Source organism: Carettochelys insculpta, chromosome 15 (genome assembly GCF_033958435.1).
Source record: "Carettochelys insculpta isolate YL-2023 chromosome 15, ASM3395843v1, whole genome shotgun sequence".
Lineage (NCBI taxonomy): Eukaryota > Metazoa > Chordata > Testudines > Carettochelyidae > Carettochelys > Carettochelys insculpta.
In genome coordinates, this window is record NC_134151.1 from 39,241,135 (window position 1) to 39,257,697 (window position 16,563).

General features: G+C 57.6%; 1 protein-coding gene across 9 annotated transcripts in view; it reads right to left on the bottom strand.

Annotated features, from left to right (window-relative positions):
- The window catches only part of UIMC1 (ubiquitin interaction motif containing 1), an 87,052-nt gene extending 80,395 nt beyond the window's left edge, over positions 1 to 6,657 (bottom strand). For all 9 annotated transcript variants that reach the window (XM_075009803.1, XM_075009804.1, XM_075009801.1 and 6 more), the window contains exon 1: positions 6,591 to 6,657. The gene's annotated coding sequence lies outside the window, so the exon portion shown is untranslated. The remainder of the gene's footprint in view (positions 1 to 6,590) is intronic.
- Positions 6,658 to 16,563: the final 9,906 nt, after the last annotated feature.

The following is a 16,563-nucleotide window of genomic DNA, read 5'->3' on the forward strand; positions in this document are numbered from 1 at the left end:
TCCCATGTATGCCCTCCAGGTGGGACATCAGGTGGTCCCAGGCCTCCCTCTGCCAGGCCAGGTCGGCTTCTTCCAGCCAGAGGCACCACTCTGCCTACTCAGCCTGGAAGAGGCTGGTGGCGTCCTCCCCCGTGCGCCGCTATGGTCTCCGGCTGCGGGTGCAACGTCGTGTTCCCGCTGGACACGCCTGACCCCGTCCGCTGCCTCTGGGGGGCTCTCCAGGACCACCAATGCAGCTGGACTGTGCGGGCCCTCAATTGCTGCAGCTGGATGGGGAGAAGGACGGCATCAGTCCCTGATTGGAACCCCCTTGCCCCTGGCATCCATGCGGTGTCAGGGGTACACAGGGTCCCCCCTTGGGTGGGACTGTCGCTGGGTGAAGCCCAGCCCTGCCTATGGCCCACCGCACATCTGGTGCCCGGAGCTGTCCACAGGGCCAGACGTTAGCTGGCGCAGGCAGGAGTCATGGGTGTGCTGGGGGCCACAGCCAGCCAGGACGTCTGGCCCTGGACCAGGTCTGTGCATGGCCAATTGGCAGCTGTGTCACCCGTGCCCTGCCAGCTGGGGTGCATGCCCCACCGTGGACTTACCAGGGGATCCCTTGATGACTTCCAGCGACGCTTGGCTCCCCGCTGCCCAGTTGGATGACCCCAAGGGGACTTCGATGATGAGGTCGCCCTCCTCAGTCGTGGGCAGTGTCTGCCCCCTGGCTCGGGCTGGCTGGTCCCAATTCCTCCAGGGCCTCTGGCTGATCCACAGAAGTGTCAAGGACCACTGGGGGAGGGGAGCTGTCCCGGGGCTGCCAGACGGACCAAAGCTCCCTGTAGTAGGGGCAGGTGGTGAGACCTGCCCCTGAGCAGTTGGCCTAACCCCGGACCCGCACGTAGCCCTGCCTGAGCTCCTTTACTTTGCTCTGGACTTGATCCTGCATCTGCTCTGGGTGGCCATGGCTGGTCAGTCCCCAGGCCAGGTGGGCGAAAGCTGCAGCGTTCCTCCACTTGACCCCCCATCTCCATCAACACACCCTCCTCTTTCCAAGCCCAAGAAAGTCTCGGAGCTCCGTCCGGGAGGGGGCCTTTTTTCCTCCAGGGCTGGCTCCTGGGCACCCATGAGGTTTCTGAGGGGGAGCCCTGGTGCACCAGAGGTTGCCAGGTGCTGGTCATTTGGTCTGTGCAGTCGTGAGGGACGGCTGAGCAGGAGTGCTGTTAGCAGCTCACACGCCATGGCAGGAAGCTGAGAGCGTTTCTGGGTCCATGCAGCTTTCAGAGCAGCTGGACCTGCAGATCATAGAGCCCCGCTGCTGTGGGTCAGGGTGTCTCCGCGCTCCAGCTGGCCGCCGCCGTGGAAGACTCCTCTTTTGAAAGAGGGGGCTATGGGGTGGCTACATGCACCTTTGAAGAAGCTTTTCAAAAGGGGGCGCTCTTCCCACTACAGGATCGGGGTCCAGCTGTCGACGTTGGAGCCACGTTCCTCCGATTCCCTCTCACAAGAACGCATGGCACGTGTAGGCGCTCCCTGTGCCCTGTCGAAAGAGGGCCTGTCTTTTCGAAAAGACGTGCACGTGTAGACACAGCCTTGGAGTGCTGATTGACATCTGACCTGGTACCACATGACATTTTGATTAAAACACCGGAACAATATCAATCAACATGGCACAGATTAAATGGCTTGAAAGCTGGCTACCTGATAGGTCTCAAAATGTAGTGGGAAACAGGGAATCGTTACCAAGTGGTGCTTTTCTACTGGGGGCGTGATAGGCTCTGTCCCTATTTAGCATTTTTATCAATGATCCACAAGAAAACATAAAATCATTTATCAACTTTACACACGACATCAAAATTGGGGTGTGGCAATAACAAAGGGGACATGTCGGTGACACAGAACGCTCTGGCCCCAAAGTAAGCCTGGTACACGCAAAAATGTGTTATAATACTGCATAAATATAAGCAGCTAGGAACAAAAACCACAGGTGATCGTCACACGACAGAAGACTCACCTGGAAAAGGTTTGGGAATCGTGGTGGATAATCAGCTGAACGTGCATGTGCAGCACTGGCTGGAAAAGCTAATGCAGCCCAGGGATGTGAAACCGAGGCTCTGCAGTGGGAGCAGGGAGAGATTCTCTTCCCTCTGCATTTGGCACGGACTCGCTGGCTGCTGGAATCCTGCTCGCAGGGCTGGCACCCACCTCTCCAGAAGGATGTCAGTAAATTGGAGAAGGTTCAGAGAAGTGCCATGAGGGTGATTAAAGGCTTCAGAAATCAGCCATCCACTTCAGAGCAGCAGAGAAAGCTATCACATGCCTACCGGCTGGACAGCACAACTACATCAGTTCGGGATAGACCCAAAGTGAAGGTAATTAACCACTGGGACAGGCTAGCAAACACTGCAGTGAGTTCTCCACCACTGACCCTACTGAACGCCCGACCGGACAGCTTCTGAAAGGGTTTGCTCTACCGTTATTTGGGGGCAGCTCTGGGGCCCGCGTCAGCCAGGAGGTCACAAGACAGAAGAGACTGACTGGGGACATAACAGGTTTCAAGTTGACAAAGGGTTGTCACAAGGAGGAGGGAGAAGAATGACGCTCCTCACCCTCTAAGGCAGCAATTGGCCAGCGAGAATAGCGAGTGGGCTGCAAGAGCGGCCCAGGGCAGGGGGGCTGCAGCACCCTCGCCTTGTGGTGGTTCCCACTGTACGCGTGGCTCTCAGCACTCCCACTATACAAACTGTTCCCACACTCCCATCCCAGCGGCCACATGCAAACTGGCACGCTGGGATTCCATCTGCGGCCCCTGCACCCCCCCCGCGCTTCTCGCACATGGGGGCACTGGAGCCCTGCACTTCCTCCCCGCTCCCAGCACCTCTAGAGGGCCGGGAACCCCAGTGACCCGTGGCAGTCCAGCCCTGGGAGTGCTGAGGGAAGGGGGACAGAGCACAAAGCAGGGGCTGGCGGCGCTCTGAAACTGCTGGGAAGGAGCAGGAGGAGCAGGAGGGGAGGGGCTCCAGTGCCCCGGTGCGTGAGAGGCGTGTGGGAGAGATAAGGGGTCCACAGGCTGCAGGTACCACTCCAGTGCCCCACCCACCACTGCTGGAAAGACAAGACCGGGAGCAGTGCGTTCACATCACAGCACGAGAGGGGCAGGCTGGACGTTAAGAAAAACTCCCCACCTGTCGGGAGCTAAGCACAGGAAAGAGCTGCCCAGGGAGGCGGTGGAAGTCCCCTCTCCGGAGGTGTTTAAGAGCAAGTTGGACACGCACAGAGATCAGGGGTGCGCAAGGTGGGGCTGGGCCCTGGGAGGACATGACATTTTGTAAGCAGGGCTCAGCACAATCGGCTGCTGGGCCTCAGGCTCATCCAGCTCATTACAGGTATCAAAAGGGGTTGTTATTTTTAAGGGTGTTTGTTCACACTTCTACACCAATTACTCCAGTTTGTACGTCCCACAGCCTTGTTTTCTTACCCGCACCAAAAGGGCTTCGTCCGGACGAACATCACCAAAACCTCCGCCGCTCTGTATTACATTAGACGGGTCGGAGGGCACTGCTAAGCGCAGGGACAAAAAAGTGGGGCCTGGAGTAAAAAGTGTCCCCCCAGTCTCGACGGCGCTTGGCACTGCGCAGAGTCCTAGGGACTGGACGAGGGGACCTCTCGAAGTCCTGGACAGTCCCACAATTCTGTGGTTCTATTAAGCGACCACAATAGCCCCTCCTGGCCTTGCAATCTTTGAATAGGATTTGTGAAGCCCTTGCAATGGGACAAGCGCTGTATAAATCCTCCATATTGATTTCACAAGTGTCTGCAACTGTCATGGAACAAATTCCTGCTTGTCTGCTCCTGAGAAATACCCCAGGGGCCCAGCAGGACCCTGCAGCAGGTGCAAGGGCAACAGCCCTCGCAAGTCAAACTGCTCTGCTCCAGCGGAGCTCTGTGTCACCATGGCTGGAGTTCCCATCTCATCCCTTCCCTTCCTCTCGCTGTTTGGTTCCAGGCACTTCCCCCTCCCCTGTACCAAACACACCCCTCCTGGATGCAGGCAAAGAACTTCTGAGACAGGAACCTTATCAGAGGGAAGGTGTGCCCAGCCCCAGCCCTTCAGGACGAGGGGCACAAGCAGCAGCAAACCCAGCTTTGGACACCCTGTGCTCTAAGTCCTTTCAGGTGTGTGATGTCTTGTCTTTGGGAATCGGATTGTAGACCTAGACGTACTGTGGAAACAAGGCACCCGAAACGAGGACAAATGTCCACGCTGGTCCCTTCTGCACGCTGCACTTTGGTAGGTGAGGGATCACTTGGCAGCCACTGGCAGCTGATGATTTACTTGCCCCCCAGACAGTGTCCCAAAGATGCCCTGAGCTTTACCCACACAACTCCTACCGCCAGCTCCAAGTAAAGGGCCTGTGGAGGCAGAGAGCTTCTGTACGATAGAGACTGAGCGAACACGACAAAACAGCCACATTTTCCAGCAATCTCGCAGGAAGGGCAAGCGCTGGCGAGTGAGGCGCTGCTATTTGCTCTCACAGCGACGGCGCAAGCTAAAGCGTGAACTCCTGCCAGCCGGCTCACGTCTAGCTTTCCGTTCACCCACTTGTCGAGCTTTTTAAGCTAAGAACATCTTCAAACTGCTCCGACAGCAAAGGGGACCCAGTACTGAAACAGTGCACGCAGGCATCTTTCCACCTGTGACAGTTTAGGGGGGCTCTCGAGATCCCCAGCTGGGGGTTACTAGTCACTTTCTCGCTTCCCAACTATCACTTTGCTGAATTGGAAAACAGTTACGGTCAGGATCATTCAAAACCTCGGCAGTGCAGCTCCAGACCGGCCCTGCTGCGACAGCTGAAAAATGCTTCAAAAATGAGGCTACCAATGAATGGCAGCCGAGTTTTGGAGACGGGCTCTGCTTTATAAACAGGAGGCAGGAAGGAGCACGTGCTGTTCACAGTCAGCACCTGGGAATAACTGCCATGCAGGCCAATTCCATGCTAAGCCCTGCGTGAGCCCCTTCTGCCCCGGCCAATATTCAGCGTCACCTCATGACAGCCTTGGAGCCTGGCCTTATTGATGGCTTCACCAAAGGGGATGCCGAGACCCACAGAGGGGTCAGATTTCCTAAGGTGCTGAGCACAAACCCACTTCCACTGAAGTCAATGGGCGCTGCCCCAGGCTCACCATCGCGGCAGATCTGGCCGAAGAGGGCTTGCCCAATGTGGCAGCACCCAGTCGCAGGGCAGGACGACAAACCAGGAGCCCAGAGAGGCAGGCCTGTAATTTACCCATTAGACAGCACTTCCCTAAGGTGCTAATCCTGCCAGCACCTCTCCCCTCGTGCTGTGCCAGAGACTCCCTGACCCAGTCCCCTGGGTCTCCCGCAGGACAGGGACCTAAGTGCCCCTCCACCGGAAAACCAACCCCTGCCTCCAGGGGCTGGGCAAGGGCTGCCGGACCAGATAACCTGCAGAGCTCAAGCCCCGCCAGGGCCAAGTGTGCTCTGACTCTCCTCCCCCAGGGCTGGGGGCACCCGGCCAGGGTGGAAAGCTTCAGGGCCAAGGCCAGAGGGGCCCCAGAGAAGGGACCCGAGAAGGGAGAAGGGGAGTGGGGTCACCCAGTGGGGCAGAGGAGGGGAGGGGGTCGGGCTGGGTGGATTGCCCGGTGGGGGAGAGGAGGGGAGGGGGTCGGGGCAGGTGGATTGCCCGGTGGGGGAGGGGAGGGGAGGGGAGGGGGTCGGGCTGGGTGGATTGCCCGGTGGGGGAGGGGAGGGGAGGGGAGGGGGTCGGGCTGGGTGGATTGCCCGGTGGGGGAGGGGAGGGGAGGGGGTCGGGGCGGGTGGATTGCCCGGTGGGGGAGGGGAGGGGAGGGGAGGGGGTCGGGCTGGGTGGATTGCCCGGTGGGGGAGAGGAGGGGAAGGGGGTCGGGGCGGGTGGATTGCCCGGTGGGGGAGGGGAGGGGGTCGGGGCGGGTGGATTGCCCGGTGGGGGAGGGGAGGGGAGGGGAGGGGGTGGGGCTGGGTGGATTGCCCGGTGGGGGAGGGGAGGGGAGGGGAGGGGGTCGGGCTGGGTGGATTGCCCGGTGGGGGAGGGGAGGGGAGGGGAGGGGAGGGGGTCGGGCTGGGTGGATTGCCCGGTGGGGGAGGGGAGGGGAGGGGGTCGGGCTGGGTGGATTGCCCGGTGGGGGAGGGGAGGGGAGGGGAGGGGGTCGGGCTGGGTGGATTGCCCGGTGGGGGAGGGGAGGGGAGGGGAGGGGGTCGGGCTGGGTGGATTGCCCGGTGGGGGAGGGGAGGGGAGGGGAGGGGGTCGGGCTGGGTGGATTGCCCGGTGGGGGAGGGGAGGGGAGGGGAGGGAAGGGGGTCGGGCTGGGTGGATTGCCCGGTGGGGGAGGGGAGGGGAGGGGAGGGGGTCGGGCTGGGTGGATTGCCCGGTGGGGGAGGGGAGGGGAGGGGGTCAGGCCCAGGTTGATTGCCCCGTGGGCGGGGGCGGGGTCCGGGGGCGGGGTCCGGGGGGGAGTTGGGCCGGAGGCGCCCGGCGCGGGGGAGGGGGGGCGGGGTACTCACCGGGCCCAGCCGCTCCCCGCCCGCCCCGCGGCCCAAGCCGACTCACCCCCGGCGATCCGCGGGCCCCGCTGCCCACACTCAAGCTGGCGGCAGCGGCGGCTTCACTGCCCTCATCCAACATGGCGGCGGCCCGGCTCCTGCGACGCGACATGAGGCCTCTGCCGCCATCTTGGGCGCGGGCGGAGGCTTTGCCAGGAGTTGGCCCCTCCCCCCGCAGCGCCTCGTGGCCCGGGCTGCCCCCGCCGCCCCGTGTGGGCGGGCGGAGCCGTAGCGCTCGGGCCGCAGCCGCTGGCGCCGCAGGGGAGGGCCTCGTGTGCGCGGTGCTGCCGGGGAGCCGGCTGCACGGGCACGGAACTGGAGCCGCAGCCGGAGCCGCAGGGGAGGGCCTCGTGTGCGCGGTGCTGCGCCGGGGAGCCGGCTGCACGGGCACGGAACTGGAGCCGCAGCCGGAGCCGCAGGGGAGGGCCTCGTGTGCGCGGTGCTGCGCCGGGGAGCTGGCTGCACGGGCACGGAACTGGAGCCGCAGCCGGAGCCGCAGGGGAGGGCCTCGTGTGTGCGGTGCTGCCGGGGAGCCGGCTGCACGGGCACGGAACTGGAGCCGCAGCCGGAGCCGCAGGGGAGGGCCTCGTGTGCGCGATGCTGCCGGGGAGCCGGCTGCACGGGCACGGAACTGGAGCCGCAGCCGGAGCCGCAGGGGAGGGCCTCGTGTGCGCGGTGCTGCCGGGGAGCCGGCTGCACGGGCACGGAACTGGAGCCGCAGCCGGAGCCGCAGGGGAGGGCCTCGTGTGTGCGGTGCTGCCGGGGAGCCGGCTGCACGGGCACGGAACTGGAGCCGCAGCCGGAGCCGCAGGGGAGGGCCTCGTGTGCGCGGTGCTGCCGGGGAGCCGGCTGCACGGGCACGGAACTGGAGCCGCAGCCGGAGCCGCAGGGGAGGGCCTCGTGTGCGCGGTGCTGCCGGGGAGCTGGCTGCACGGCCGTGGAACCAGCACTGCAGCCGGGGCTCCCGCTGTGTGCTCCGCTCCGCGCCCTCACCGGGCTTTCTCCACCCTCCAGCCCAGCTGCCTGCGGCTCCTGGAGAGCCATTTGCTGCGGGGGGGGCTGCCAGCTGCCGCTGCCCTTGTGCCTGCCGCGGGTGGCAGAGCGACCTGCAAATGGCTCTCCAGGAGCCTCGTCTAACTGCAGCCCATGAGGTGACCCTGCCCCGGCTGCGCCTGCCGGTGGGGGCTTGGGGGTGCTGAGCGGCTGCCAGAGGGTGGCAGTAGGAGTGAGAGAAGGAGGTCAGGCAGCGCAGGGGTTAAACAAGACCTGTTGGCCCAATCCACCCCACCCCAGTTCACCTGCAGGGAGGGGGTGTAAAGGAGGGAAGTGGGTCCAATATGGGGCTGAGCAGCCGAGAGGCAGGAGGCCCCAAGCCAGAGGTGCCACCCAGTCGGCTGCTGGAGAGCGCAGCCCAGGACCTTCCCCCAGGCACTGAGGAGAGTGGGGAGCCCCCCCGGGAACCCCTCTCCTGCCCAAGGGGGGAGTAGATTCTTGAGGCAATGCTCCAAACTTAACCCATAGACCCTCAGGTGGGGCTCAAGACCCACCCAACAGGCCCTGACCAGTGGTCTCAGCCACTAGGCCAGCCAGTCCCAGGTGCGAACCACTCACAGTGGGATTCTGGGAAGAAGCTGGGTTTAAGGGTGTCACCGGCTGCTGGGTGAGTGGGACTTGGGGAAGAAGCTGGGTTTAAGGGTGTCACCGGCTGCTGGGTGAGTGGGACTTGGGGAAGGGGCTGGGTTTAAGGGTGTCACCGGCTGCTGGGTGAGTGGGACTTGGGGAAGGGGCTGGGTGGATGTAGCGGGGAGGAGCAGCCTGGGGGTCAGTCTGCCCTCTGCCACTCCCTCCTCTTTTTCTCTGCTACCAGTCTGTGCAGCAGGCGTGAGGGGGAAGCAGGTACCTGTGCTGCCTCCTGCTGGGTGTGGCTGATGCCTCCTCCTGTGACTCACTTTACCTCCCTGCCTATTTCCTTATCTGTGTGACAGATCAATGAGGAGTTGTGATGGAGTGGGGGATACCTGTGTGTATGTGAGTGGCTCACAGAGGGTGGGGGGCTCCTGCTGAGGGTAACCTTGATGACCAGGTGACACCTTTGTACTGCAGACAAAGGAGGAGGTGGAGCCTGAGGGGTCTGAATTGGAACTGGGAGTTGGAAGCAGTTAGTCTGGGCTGGGAGAGAGAGAGAGACAAAGGAGGGGGCCAGGCCCCAGCTCTGGGGGCCCCTCGGGGCCTCCTCTCCCCAACATGGATGGGACTGGCTGTCTCTGCCTGCTGCACTGACTCCTCTGTACGATGCTGTGTCCTGTCGGCTAATAAACCTGCTGTTTTCCTGCTGGGTGAGAGACTCTCCTGCCTGCGGACGGGGTGCAGAGCTTGGGGGACCCCAGAACCCCATCACACTGGTGTCAGAAGTGGGATGTTCTGCACCCTGAGGATGGAGCATCCAGCAGTAAGTAACCGGGGCCCCAGAAGAAGTGGGGCCTGCGAGACCCAGGTGTGCTGAAGGGCAGTGAGGTGCAGCTCCCCAAGGCGGAGGGGCCTGCGGCCGAACCCAAGCAACTGTGGTCGTGGTTCTCGAGAGCGGGTGTCACACTGAAGAGGGGGTTCCTCTGAGAGTCTGTTGGAGTCGGTCCCAGAGGGCAGAGGGGCCTACGGCCTAACCCCGGGGAGCTTGTGACCCGCAAGGAGCCTGGCACACTGAAGGGATTCTTCCAGGAAGCGTGGGGTGCAGAGGGCATCAGCCTGAGAGCCTGCAACCACGCTCAGCAACTCCGCTGTGAAGTGGCAGCACCTGGAAACCGAATTGAGATTAAAGAAGCTGGACAAGGCAGCGTGGATGTGCAGTGGCAGAGCTGAGGGTTAAGGAAAATCCTGCAGAGGTGAGCCCGGATCGGGGCAGGGAACCCTGGACTGCATGGAGCTCTGAACCCCGAGTGGCCTGCCACAGCTCAAGGAGGGAAGGAGCGATTCCAACCCATCATCTACTAGTGGCCAAGACAGACCTGCGAAGAGTTTTCCAGGCCTCGGCCGAGGAAGGTGCCTGTGTGTCTGTGCAGGAAAGCAGCTGATCCACTGGGAATGGCAAGTTGTCTTTCAGAGAAGCTGCACCACCTTCTGTGTGTGTGTGGAGACCAGCCGGGGGGCTGGGACAAAGGAGAGAGTGTCTCCCATTGTCTGTCTGTGTTGAACAGCAGCAGCAGCAGCCTGGGGAGAGAGCAGAGCCTGCGTTTGGAAAAGGTGCCAATGAGGAAACTAGCCGATTGTCTGAGGAAGATTCCCCGGCCTGGGGTGGCTGGAGAAGGAACCACCAGGAAAGAGCATTCCAGGTGTGACTCTGAATCAAGCCATGGGGCCTGGAGCAGAGGGAATGGCTCTGGGATGGGCAGTGGTGTGCCTGCTAAGAACACTGGTCCTTGGTGCAAGAAAGGTGCTTCTGCTTCTGGTGAAGTGAATCCTTTGTCTGAGCCTGTGGGGGCTCGAGATGGAGCCAAGATCCCAGAGCTGGATCTGAGGGCAGCTGAAGCCCAGATGGGAAGTGGGCCTGCCTCTGTGTCTCTCAGGGGGGATGATGCTTTAACTCGGTCTGATCCAGTTAGTATCATCAGGGAATCCCAGAGACCAGACGATTCTGGTACTTGTTCTTTGCCTGATGCTGAGGTGTTACTGGGAGGGGGTGAGAAGACTCTGTCCTACCAGAGTCATCCTCTCGCCAGGACACAAGAACAGATGGGCAATGGAGTTATGCTGACTGATGAAGATAAAGGAGCTGGTAGCAGAAGGGAGGAAAGGGACCCTGACCTTCTGTCCGGTGGTACTGGCTGTCTGCCTGGAGGGGAATTACGTGGGAATCTGCCTGATGGGCCAGAAGTGATCCTGGGTGTAGGTGAAACCCAGGAGCTGGTTGTGGCTCAAGGGAGCAGTGCCCCCGTGGAGGCAGACAGGGGTGAGTTATTGTTTGGGGGAGCTCTTGAGGAAGAGAATTTCCCTGAAACTTTTCCTGACCCGTCTGTGGGGACTGCAGAAAATGGGAGTGAGGTGAAGGAGAGTGAACAGGAAAGGTGCATGTCTGTAAGAGCCAGAGCAGCCCTTTGCCTGGGGAGAAGTTTGTTTCAGCTCCTGATGGCCAGGACCTGCCTGAGTGTGAAACCACTGGCTGTGCTCTGGAAGGGTCCAAAGCAGGCAGTGTAAAAGTTTCTCAGGAATTGGAAGCTGGTGCAAGTAAAGTAAAAACTATCAGGGAATGTGAGCAGCCCTGTGAGAACCAAGTAAAACAGCTGCACAGCCAATCTCTGTAGGATGCAGGAGAGCACCAGCAATTCCCCATCTCCAGATGGTGGAAACACTTATATTCTCATACTGGATTCGACTTCTGATTCCATGGGGAGGCAGTAGTTGGAGGTGGAAGGACGAAGGAGCTGTGGGCCTGGTGGGCCAGTAAGGGATAAACAGGGATTCCTTCATGTGGATTCTGCATCTGGGACTCACAAAACAACTCTCAGAAAGCCGTTTGGTTTGTCTCCCTGAGATCATCAATGGCCCAGCTCTTGTTAGAAGGGAGGGCACAGCCAGAGAGATCAGATTTCCACCCCAGGGGGCAAGGGAGAAGATTAGAACTTGATGGTGCTAAGAAAGGCCTCAGCCATTTATCCCCAAAATACCAGATTCTCAAGGAGGTTACACAAAAGCTGTGGTCTACCAAAGAGCAACGTAAATGTACAGTTGCAATGGGTTTGTTCTGTTATTCACGCTGACTGCTGTAACCAAGGGGTGCTGCTACCAAAAGCTGTAGAATTGTACCATGCACTGAATGTTTGAAAAGAGCCATGTGACATGATGACATTGATGTAGAAGCATGAATTGTATGTTGAAGGAGTCTGTAACTCTGAAATGTCACCATTGTTCCCTGTAACTAGTCTTGCAACCTCTGACATGAGAAGGAACATTCCAAACCTATTGTGTGGCATGGAAGGGGAAACTGAGGCACACAACCATTGTGGTGGTCTGGCTAAATGCCAAGGATGGAAGCATTTGTACCTTCCGTTACTGGACTGTAACTGAATTCCAGACATTGGCTGGAGCAGCTGTATGGACTGGTGGTCAGATGGGGCAGGACCCAGACCACAAAAGACCTGTTTGATCTGTTGGTGCTGCAGCATCTGTATGGGCTCTGCCCGCCCGACTTGAGAACGTGGCTGACGGACTGGGGCCGAAGCAGCGAGACCAACCAACCGGAGGGAACTAAAGGGACTTGCCCGGCTGCATCACATGAAAAGGGCCAAGACCAAGCTCCTGACTTGGAGCCTCCCCCAGCAGGACTATGATGTGGAGGTGGTGCACATCGAGGGGAGAACAGAGGGTACAGCTGATGCCCTGTCACAAGGGGAGAGCCCCGAACTTCCCCAGGTCACCAGTTGAGTGACCCCGCTCAGTTCGGTCTGGAAGGGGGGAGAGATGTGATGGAGTGGGGGATACCTGTGTGTGTGTGGGGCTCACACAGGGTGTGGGGCTCCTGCTGAGGGTAACCTTGATGACCAGGTAACACCTTTGTACTGCAGACAAAGGAGGAGGTGGAGCCTGAGGGGTTTGAATTGGAACTGGGATTTGGGAAGCAGTTAGTCTGGGCTGAGGGAGAGAGACAAAGGAGGGGGCCAGGCCCCAGCTCTGGGGGCCCCTCGGGGCCTCCTCTCCCCAACATGGATTGGACTGGCTGTCTCTGCCTGCTGCACTAACTCCTCTGTACGATGCTGTGCCCTGTCGGCTAATAAACCTGCTGTTTTCCTGCTGAGTGAGAGACTCTCCTGCCTGCGGACAGGGTGCAGAGCTTGGGGGACCCCAGAACCCCATCACACGAGTCCTGCCCATAAAGCAGCAGTTCCCAACCCTTTCCATCCAGGGACCTATTTTCACAATTCAGGAAGATGTGGTGACCCACAGCAATTCAAAAGCAGCTTAGGAGGGGGGAGCAGGGCCGTAACTAGCTAAGTTTGCACCAGAGGCAAGAATATAAAATCATGCCCGCTCATATTTATATATTCATAGCAGTTATTTCATAGACAAAGGGAAAATACAACAGAATATTTAATGTAGTTTATTGTTATTTTATTATTATAGTTGTGGGGGTGAGGGGAAGACCCTCATCCCCAAACTGCTCCCCCACAGGTTAAACCCCCCGCTCTCCCCACGTTTCTCTCGCAGGAGTAAGACGGGAGCTGTCTCCATGACGGGAGCCCTGATTGTGGGGCTCCTGCTGAGTGTAACCGAGGCAACCAGGTGACACCTATGTACTGGAGACAAAGGGGGAAGTGGAGCCTGAGGGGTTTGAATTGGAACTGGAAGTTGGAAAGCAGTTGGTCTGGGCTGGGAGAGAGAGAGAGACACAAAGGAGGGGGCAAAGCCCCGGCTATGGGGGCTCTTCGGGGCCCCCTCTCCCCAGCATCGATTGGACTGTCTGTCTCTGCCAGCTGTACTGACTCCTTTGTATGACACTGTGCCCTGTCAGCTAATAAACACGCTATTCTCCTGCTGAGTGAGAGTCACTCCTGCCTGCGGATGGGGTGCAGAGCTTGCAGATCCCTGAACCCCATTGCAGCAGTACTCCCGATGTGTCCTCACCAGTGCCAAGTAGAAGGGAATAATAACCTCTCTAGATCTGCTGGAAATGCTTCTCCTAATGTATTCCAATATGCCATTAGCCTTCTTGGCTACAAGGGCACACCGTTGACTCATATTCAGCCTCTCATCCACTGCAATCCCCAGGTCCCTTTCCGCTGTACTGCTGCTTAGCCAGTCAGTACCCAGTTTATAACAATGCTTGGGATTCTTCCATCCAAAGTGCAGGACTCTACACTTCTCCTTATTGAACAGCATTAGATTTCTTTTGGCCCAATCCTCCTATTTATCCAGGTCACTCTGGATTCTCTCTCTACCCTCCAACTTATCTGCCTCTCCCCCTAGCTTAGTGTCATCTGCAAACGTGCTGAGGGTGCAAAACAGTCCCTCATTCAGGTCATTAATAAAGCTAGTAAACAACACCAGCCCCAGAACTGAGCCTTGGGGCACTCTGCTTGAAACCGACCACCATTCAGATATTGAGCCATTGACCACCACCTGTTGGGCCCAACCATCAAGCCAGCTTTCTATCCATCTTATAGTCCATGGATCCAATCCATACTTTCTCAACTTACGGGCAAGAATGTTGTGGGAGATCGTATCTAAAGCTTTGCCGAAGTCAAGGTGTCTCACAACCACTGACTTCCCCATGTCCACAGAGCCTGTTACCTTGTCATAGAAGCTAATCAGATTGGTCAGGCAGGATTTGGCCCTGGTGAATCCATGTTGAGTACTCTTCATCACTTTCCCCTCATCCAAGTGCTCCAAAATGGATTCCTTGAGGATCCCCTCCATCATTTTCCTATGGATTGAGGTGAGGCTGACGGGTCTATAGTTCCCTGGACTGTCCATTCCTTATTTAAAGATGGGCACTGCATTTGCCTTTTTCCAGTCATCCGGGATCTCTCCCGATCTCCAAGAGTCTTTGAAGATAATGGCCAAAGGCTCTAAAATGACATCGGACAATTCCCTCCATACCCTTGGATGCATTAAATCCGGGCCCATGGATTTGCGTGCATCTAGCTTCTCTAAATAGCTCTCAGCCTGTTCTTTCCCCATGCAAGGCTGCCCACCTCCTTCCCATACTGCTGTAGTCAGGGAGCTGTCCTTGCCTGTGAAGACTGAGGCAAAAGAAGCATTGAGCACTTCAGCTTTTCCTACATCATCCGTCACTAGGTTACCTCCCTCACCCAGGAAGGGCCCCGCACCTTCTCTGATAACCCGCTTAGTGTTGACATGCCTGTAGAAACCCTTCTTGTTTCCTTCGCACCCCTCGCCAGCTGCAGTCACAAGGGTGCTTTCGCTTTCCTGATTACCCCCTTTACCGGGTTTTCCTTGGGCGTGAGGGAGGCTGCAGTAACATCTGGACGGCTGAGCTACCCACCAGCACACGCTCCCCTGCAGGACAGACGGACAAAGGGTGGCTTGACCTTGCTCCCACAGGACTGTCTCCTATTCGCATACGCTGCGGTTCTGGGCGTGCGTAGTGTGTAACTGAGTTTGACCAAACGGCTCTGGTGGCTCTTTCGGCTGCTGATGCCGGCTCTAGGCTCTGGGATAGTCACGCCCCCGGCATTCCCACGCTCCTCCCCAGGGCCACCGGGGCACAGTGCTCAAGCCCTGCCCGGCCTGAATCCCTCGCACAAACGACCTGTCCCAGTAACAAAACAAAAAGCAGTCAAGTAGCACTTTAAAGACTAGCAAAATGGTTTATTAGGTGAGATTTCGTGGGACAGACCCACTTCTTCAGACCATAGCCAGACCAGAACAGACTCAATATTTAAGGCACAGAGAACCAAAAACAGTAAGCAAGGAGGACAAATCAGAAAAAGATGATCAAGGTGAGCAAATCAGAGAGTGGAGGGGTGGGGGGGAAGATCAAGAATTAGATTGAGCCAAGTATGCAGACGAGCCCCTATAGTGACTCAGAAAGTTCCCATCATGATTTAAACCATGTGTTAATGTGCCAAATTTGAATATAAAAGTCAGCTCGTCCACTTCTCTCTCTAAAGCGGTGCGATAATGTCTCTTCAGTAACACACATCCCTTGAGGTCATTGACAGAATGCCCCATTCCATTAAAATGTTGACTAACTGGTTTGTGGATCTGGAGTGTTTTGATGTCTGTTTTGTGCCCGTTGACCCTTTGTCTAAGGGAGTTTGAAGTCTGTCCAATATACGAAGCATCTGGGCATTGCTGGCACATGATGGCATATATGATGTTAGTAGAGGAGCATGAGAAAGTGCCCGTGATTCTGTGAGTAACCTGGTTAGGTCCAGTGATGGTATCTCCAGAGAAGATACGTGGACAAAGCTGGCAGCGGGCTTTGTTGCAGGGAAAGGTTCCAGGACTGGTGTTCCTGGGGTATAGACTGTGGCTGTTAGTGAGGATCCTCATGAGGTTGGGAGGTTGTCTGTAGGAGAGAACAGGCATGTCACGCAGGGCCTTCTGGAGTGTAGCATCCTGATTAAGAATAGGTTGTAGGTCTTTAATAATTCGTTGCAGTGGTCTGAGTTGGGGGCTGTAGGTGATGACCAGTGGCGTTCTGTTCTTGGCTTTTTCGGGCCGATCTTGGAGTAGCTGGTCTCTGGGTATGCGTCTGGCCCTGTCGATTTGTTTTTTTACTTCTCCTGGTGGGTAATTCAGGTTTATGAATATTTGGTAAAGTTCTTGTAGTGTTTGGTCTCTGTCAGTAGGATCAGAGCAAATGAGATTATACCTAAGAGCTTGACTGTAAACAATGGATCTAGTCATGTGTGCAGGATGGAAGCTAGAAGGGTGTAGGTAAGTATAGCGATCAGTAGGTTTTCAGTACAGTGTGGTACTGATCAGACCATCCTTGATTAGTACTGTAGTGTCCAGGAAATGTATCTCTTGCATGTTGTAATCGAGGCATAAGTTGATGGTGGGGTGTAGATTGTTAAAGTCTCTGTGTAATTCTTCTAGAGCCTCTGTCCCATGGGTCCAAATCATAAAGATGTCTTCAATGCATCTTAAGTAGAGGAGGGGTAATAGGGATGAGAGCTGAGGAATCGTTGTTCCAGGTCAGCCACAAATATATTAGCATATTGTGGGGCCATGCGGGTGCCCATAGCAGTTCCACTAGTCTGGAGGTATAAATTGTCCCCAAAACGGAAATGGTTGTGTGTGAGAACAAAGTTACAAAGGTCAGACACCAGACCGGCTGTGGTGGCGAAAGGGATTTGTCCTCCTTGCTCACTGTTTTTGGTTCTCTGTGCCTTAAATATTGAGTCCGTTCTGGTCTGGCTACGGTCTGAAGAAGCGGGTCTGTCCCACGGAAGCTCACCACCTAATAAACCATTTTGCTAGTCTTTAAAGTGCCACTTGACTGCTTTTTGTTCTGATAGTGT